Consider the following 7,379-nt stretch of genomic DNA (forward strand, 5'->3'; position numbering starts at 1 on the left):
TTTTCCAAAGTATTCCGTGAATAGTGTACCTACACAAACTATATATATATATATATATATATATATATATATTATATTATTATATTATATATATATAAATAGAGTAGAGGTTGTAGCCGTATTAGTCCAGTGGTGTCAATATCAAATAACAGATGGAATAAGTATCTTGTGATAATACCTTTTTTATTGTTACTCGAAATAATAATAGTGATCAGGCGCTTAAATATAGTTAAATAATTAAACAATTGTGTATATATATATATATATTTATATATATATATAGATCAATACAGGTGAATATATGAAAATGCAGCAAACACTATTAGGATAATCCCAAAAATACCTATCAAAGTAAACAAAAATAGAAATAGAAAAAAGTGTTGCGCCTAAGATTATAATAAATGGTGATTTGTCAAATCAATACAAGTGCAATATAATAAGGAAGAAAAATTATAATAAACAAATACTTATATTGGTTTCCTGTTTTCTTTCGTTGTATCAATATCGCGTGTCAATATATAGAAAAAGAAAAAAACAAGCAAAAAATCATAGTGCTTTCCGCAAAATACGTGAAAATCAAATATATCTTGATATGGTGTTCCACTCACATGAGAATGAGCAATGAGTTTGCGCTGACTTGTTGGGATATGCAGCGAAAAAATGCCGGCTTCGTTCCCGCCGAACAAATTGCTTTGGAGATGCCCTCCTCGAAAGTTTGCGTCGTCCACACAGCCGCAATCCGGATTTGGCCGATATACGAACAAAGAGGACTAACAGAATTTTGGAATGACAAGCTTTCGGGAGCTCTTCTCCCTTTCTCAAGTCTAAAGCATATCTGAGCAAAACGACACATAGAATTCAATGTAGTGTGGCGGGGGGGGGGGGGGGGGTGCTTACTGCCCAGATCTGATAAGGGGGGGTGAGATGTTGTAAAAGTATGTGTCCCTCCAGAGGGTCATAAATGTTCTGAGTAGGGAATTTGGAGGGGGGGGGTTTAGCACTGCTGAAGATAAATCTATGAAACAGAAAGGCTACCAATCAAAAACTATCAACAAACAAATCAACTCTGCTCTCAAAGTTCCACGCACACACCTGCTACAATATAGAGAAAAAAGAATCTCTACACGCGTGCCACTTGTAGTCACCCATAACCCAGCGCTTGAAGAAATCCGGAAAGCCATCAAAGACCTACAGCCAATGCTAGCAGAAGATGAGACACTAAAAAAACATCTTCCCTGAAACCCCCATTTTGGCCTTCAGGCAACCCCCAAACCTGCAACAAAAATGAATTAACCGGAAACTACCCATCGACAGAATGAATAAAGAAAAAGGGACCACACCGTGCAAAAGGCCCCGCTGCAAACTGTGCCAACACATATGCACAGACAACATAGCCACCCACAACAGCAAGACCTACAGTATTAAAGGATCATATACCTGCACATCTAGCAATGTAGTGTATATATGTGTGTATATATATATAGTGTTTATATATATATAGTGTATATATGTAGTGTATATGATACAATGCACTAAATGCGACCTAGGATGCTACATTGGCGAAACGCAGCCAGCAATTAAATGGAAGAATGAACATGCGCAGACATTCCATTAAACACCACAAGGAACATTCCTACTGCACCCCTGTGGGACACCATTTCACGCAAAATGACCATTCTGTCAAGGACCTAAAAATCAAAGTACTGAAAGGGGACTTCAGTAATACCAAAGAAAGACAAACATTTGAACTCAGAATGATTCAACAGCAAGAACAGAGGACTCGATGTCGATTTGGGTTTCCTGTCCCACTACACAGGTTTTACATAACGCCCCCCCCACCTGCTATATGTACTGTATTTTTAGTGCACCATGTTCATCTATATGTACCTGTATATATGACAACATGTGTACACATATACATTCCCATCCCATTCTTATATTCATCACTGAATTCCTATTCCCTGTATGTGAGCACTGCCATCTTATTTTTTTTTTTATTATTTTTTTTTTTTTTCTTTTTTTTTTTCTTTTTTTTTTTTCTTTTTTTTTTTTTTTTTTTTGTTAATTTATCTTCAGCAGTGCTGAAACCCCCCCTCCAAATTCCCTACTCAGAACATTTATGACCCTCTGGAGGGACACATACTTTTACAACATCTCACCCCCCCTTATCAGATCTGGGTAGTAAGCACCCCCCCCCTCTCCTGCCACACTTCATTGAATTCTATGTGTCGTTTTGCTCAGATATGCTTTAGACTTGAGAAAGGGAGAAGAGCTCCCGAAAGCTTGTCATTCCAAAATTCTGTTAGTCCAATAAAAAAGGTATTATCACAAGATACTTATTCCATCTGTTATTTGATATATATAAATATATATATATAATTATTTTTTTTTAAAGGACTAGCAGCGCTTTCTTTTGATAGTATTTTTTTATGTGTAGTCCAACATTTAGTATGAAAAATAAATATAAAAGGTATAAAATTACTATAAAAAATAAACTACAATTTTCAGAGATTTTCCAAAGTAACGCATAACCAAACGAGTTAAATTAACAAAAAAAAAAATATCTGAAAATTAAGAGGTGTCTTGATTTTGGACATTCCTACTTTGTGTAGAATTTCTATACATTTCTCACAAATATAGGGCACATATTGCTGTTTAAAAGCTGTGGGTTTTTTTTGTATTTAGTATGCTGGGTTTGTAACAGAAATATTAAATATTAAATATTTTTTTCTACCTAATAAATATTAGGTAGAAACGTTGTTTCTTGTCTCAATAAATCTGCCTGACGTTGGAACCCTTGAGTGCCTGGAGCCTTTTTTTTCTAGGTGTCACAGAAATATTGATCCACACACAAAAGTATGTGTTTTTCACATATTTTATTTAACTTGATAACATGTACAAACGTACAAAAATAGCGTTATCACATACATAGCAATATTTTTTAACAAATATAATTCACATTAAAATTCAATGGATCAACGAGTCTTTTATTAGACCCATGCAGTAGTGTAGGTATGGGGGGTGAGCGGCGGGGCGGCCATGAGCACTGGTCAGGGTAGTAGGCGCCCGATGAGCCGGGCCGGTGGGGGAGATCACAATCTCCCTCTAACCAGCCCAACCGTAGGGAAGCAAGAGGTCCCTTCAGACGTCGGCTCCCATCCTCCCCTATCACAATGCTCCAGCATTTGGTGCGGTGACATGACATCCCGGCGCTCTGCATCAATCGCTGACACACAGTGATAAGGGCCGAAGCCCAGGTCCTAATCGCTATTTTATTTATTTCCATACAACAAGGCCCAGCAAAAAAGCTAGAGGGGGCATATCCTAGCCTATTGGAGGAGTCTCCTCTGGCCAGATGAAACAAAGAATGGAACTGTTTGGCCGTAGTGTGAGAGAGCCTGAGTAACGGTGTGAGCGTGGGAGAGTGTGTGTGTATGCATGAGTAACGGTGTGAGCGTGGGAGAGTGTGTGTGTATGCATGAGTAACGGTGTGAGCGTGGGAGAGTGTGTGTGTGTATGCATGAGTAAAAAAAATAAAAATAAAAAATAAAAAAAGCAAACTAAAAATGATGAAAATGGGAGTTATGTTTATTATAATATAAAAAATTAAATAAAAAAATTAAATTAATTTTTTGATGTTATATATGATATAATATAATTTACGTTATATATGTTATATATGTTATATATATATATAATGTATATATATATATATATATATATAAAAAAAAATAATATAATTCCCTTTTTTGATGCGATACAATGGAGTTAATCATGAAATATGATCTGTAGGTTATTTGCATGTAAATGGGTAATATATGAGTTGTGTTGTTGTTTTGTATTATATTTCATGTTAATGGACTAGTGCGCAGGATTATGTTCTCCTTTTCCTTTGGTTATTGGGAATATTTGCTTATCTAGCTGGCTAGATCACTTATGATTAAGTGCCGTGAGGCACGAAACGCGTAAGGTCCAGCCAACAGCCCGTTTACCTTTTATATGCGCGCCGAAGAGAAATTTTATCGATTTTTGCAGGTTTTGGCGAATAGGCCACTTCGATACGGTGTATGGGAGAGTTGTGTTGGGAAAGTATTTAGGACCCAGAATCTGAATTGCATCTAACATCTCCCAATGTGCTGGTGCAACTTGATTTATACCCCCCAGGCTTCAAGTCCAGCATCCCCCCTAAGGCCTAGCACCCTGGGACCCTCCCGACGAAGGAAAGCAACGTGCTAACATGTCTCGAAGCCGTCTTTACTTGCTTTGGTGTCTTCTTGCAAACATGTAGCTCAAGATCTGTTGTCATGTGAAGTGCTGTAGTCCCCTAGGGATCTACTGGGAGGTGACGGTCCCACAGGGCCGAGATGGCATGTTAATAAATATGGACGAGATAGAAAAGAGACAGTATAACCAGAAAGATAGCATGGATTTTTTGACTGGGAACGCAGAGAAAGGGTTAATGGAAAGAAAAATATTTTTTTTTTAAAGTCAGTGAATATCTTCGGATTTGCCAGGCAGGGTAATTGTTTGGGCAGGATGTCATTTTACTCCTTAAGGACCAAGGTTATTTTACAACGTTTTCCAAAAACAAACCAGAGCGATCTTCATGTTGGTTTAGTGCACTCCTACAATATTATATATTACTTTTTTTCCCCCCACCCCAGGACAAGTAGGGATTTTTAAAAAAAAAAAAATGCGAAAAATGTAAGAAAAATGCCTATAAAAACTACATAGTCAGTGCAAATTGGGGAAAAAAACGTATTTATTTAGGTATTTGTCCTGATTTTGGAAACACCTCATTTGATTATTTTAGATGTGGGTCCCAATAGCAGTGGACCAAAAAAAATTGCTGAACATGATTAAAAAAAAAAAAACAGGCTAATAAAACCCCAAAAATACTGTCCTTATAAAGTGAACTCTGCAAGGACTCATCCAATGTATAAATAGCAATACAGAACATAATCCCGTCTGTCCTCGGAGACAATATTCATTCAAATTTACTCACAAGTAAACTGTGCACTAATGTTTGGGTTATTTATTCTTAATTTTTGTGGGTTTTTATTTTTATTTTTTTTATAACTTGGATGAGATCTGTCACTCACGGTAGGGGATAATCAATTAGAAATTATTAGAAATCATAATTATCAGATCACTCCTACTGGTCAGGAGTGATCTGGTCACCATCATCCAACTCTTCATTGGCTCTGCAACGGTTTGAACTGTTTTGGCAGCTGTTGACCTTGAAGTAACTTTGACTTCCAGGTCGTTGCTGCTGAAGACAGTTAAAAATTTTTTTTACCTGGTACGGTAAGGGTTTAAATGTTATGGAAGCTGGGAATTGTGCCTCAGAATGGCAGAGCCAGCATTATCTCATCAATTTCCTGCCTGAAGTTCTCTCACATCTCCTTCCCCGACCCTTACAAAGTCTGCGTTGACCAGTCAAGACCCCTTGGTAGCGTTACATGGAATTGCAAGTAAAGCACATGAAAAAGCTTTAGATCGTTACCCAAAATCTTCCAATCAGAACAGCCCAAAGGAGAATTGTCTCATTGCCTCCTTGTCAACTCTCAAGACTCTAAGACCTATCTTCCCTGCTTTTGATGCAAAAAAACCCAAATTAAGTTATTTTTTAATGCTGACACTCGGGGGGGGGGGATTCTTGACTCCAAAAGGCAATCAGATTTCTCTTTGGGTCAAAAAGCTCTAAAATATTAATGATTTTTCTATCCTGTATAGCCCTGTGTGTTCCTCTGTGAAGACATCTGTTGTATCTGATAGAACCTCCTCTCTTGGCAGGGAATTCCACACCTTTATCGCCCTTACTGTAAGGAATCCCCTCCTTTCTTGTGCATGAAGTCTTCCCTTTTCCAATCTTTTGGTTTTTTTGTACATTTTTGTTAATGAACTGGAGAGCTCTTTATATCGGCCCCGCACATATTTATACAACGTTATAATATCCCCTCTAAGATGCTGTTTTTCTAGCCTATAAATACACAACTTTTTTAGTCTCCCATACTAACTTCAAATCCCCTTATTCATTTTGTAGCCCTCCTTTGCACCTTTTCCAGTTCCATAATCTCCTTATTAAGGACTTGTGCCCAGAACGGCACCGCTAGATGATATCTTCCTTCCATGAATCTATACCCCGTTTTATACATGCCAATATCTTGTTGGCCTTTTGTAGCTGCTGTTTCTAAGTCTGTTGTCTACAATTATTGGACAACAATCTGGCTGCAAAGGACTGGCTTTTGGGCTTTGTGAACGGTGATCTATGTCTGCAGTTTAGGGCTTCCATGCACTATTTATTTGATCTATACCTTCAATGTTATTTTGTTGTGATTTTTCAGTTGATCTATACCTATGCAATGCTATGTTTCATGTGTTATTTATTAATAGCTGCAAATACAGGGTTTGTATGTCTTATTCAGTAGATCTATACCTGTAATACTGTGTTTCCATGTGTTTTTCTATTTGATCTATACCTGAACTACATAAGGGAGGAAAAGAGAGGTGTGGTACTGTGAAGTAGGGGACAAAGGGGCTCTAGGGGTGATGGGGGAGGGGGCACCATGGGAGTGGCCCACACAGGGTCCTGAACAACTAAAGCCGGCCCTAGTAAAGAGGTCACTCGTTGGATCAGCGCCATTCATTTCCTATGCGTTCGGCATAGTATTGTGCTCCTCCCCTAGTGCGTGTGGCGCGAGGACGTCCCGCGAGGAGACACATTAGGGTCACAACAAGTGATGACTATACTGACTCTGACAGTCTCCTCCTAATCTGTAGAGTCAGTGCGGTAAGTACTTTTATACACGGGTTCTTCCTTGATGTAAACAGAAGACAAACACAAATTTAAAATATCTGCTCTCGCTTTCCCCTCACTAACCAAATTTCCCATTTTGGATAGCAAAGACCCAATTTCCTGCTCTTGGTTTTTTTTTCCCATTTACATATTTCATTTTTTTGGGGGGGGTTAGTTGTACTCTCCTTAGCAATCTGTTTCTCATTTTCCAATTTAGCCATTCTAATTGCCTTTTTTTGCAGGCTTTGCACGCTATAAACGATGCTGCTCATCCGTCGCTTTTATAATGTTTCAATACCATGTTCTTGTTTTTTCTTTCCCGTCTTGCGTTACTGGTAAGCCACATTGGTTTTTTAATTTGCCTCCTTGTGGGTGACTGGTCAGCCAAGTACGCTCCACTTGCCCAACCACACTTCTGGACTCGATTAGTTATTTCTATATCTCCCCTTTATCTTTCTATGGATCTCCCCATTTTCTCATTACCTCTCCTCTTTCTCACTATCTGTCTATCTTTCCCTAGGCGTTTTCTTTTCGTATCAAACCATTTATCATGCACTTTTTTTTGTTCGTGTGTGCATGT

This window comes from Spea bombifrons, chromosome 4 (assembly GCF_027358695.1).
Source record: "Spea bombifrons isolate aSpeBom1 chromosome 4, aSpeBom1.2.pri, whole genome shotgun sequence".
NCBI lineage: Eukaryota > Metazoa > Chordata > Amphibia > Anura > Pelobatidae > Spea > Spea bombifrons.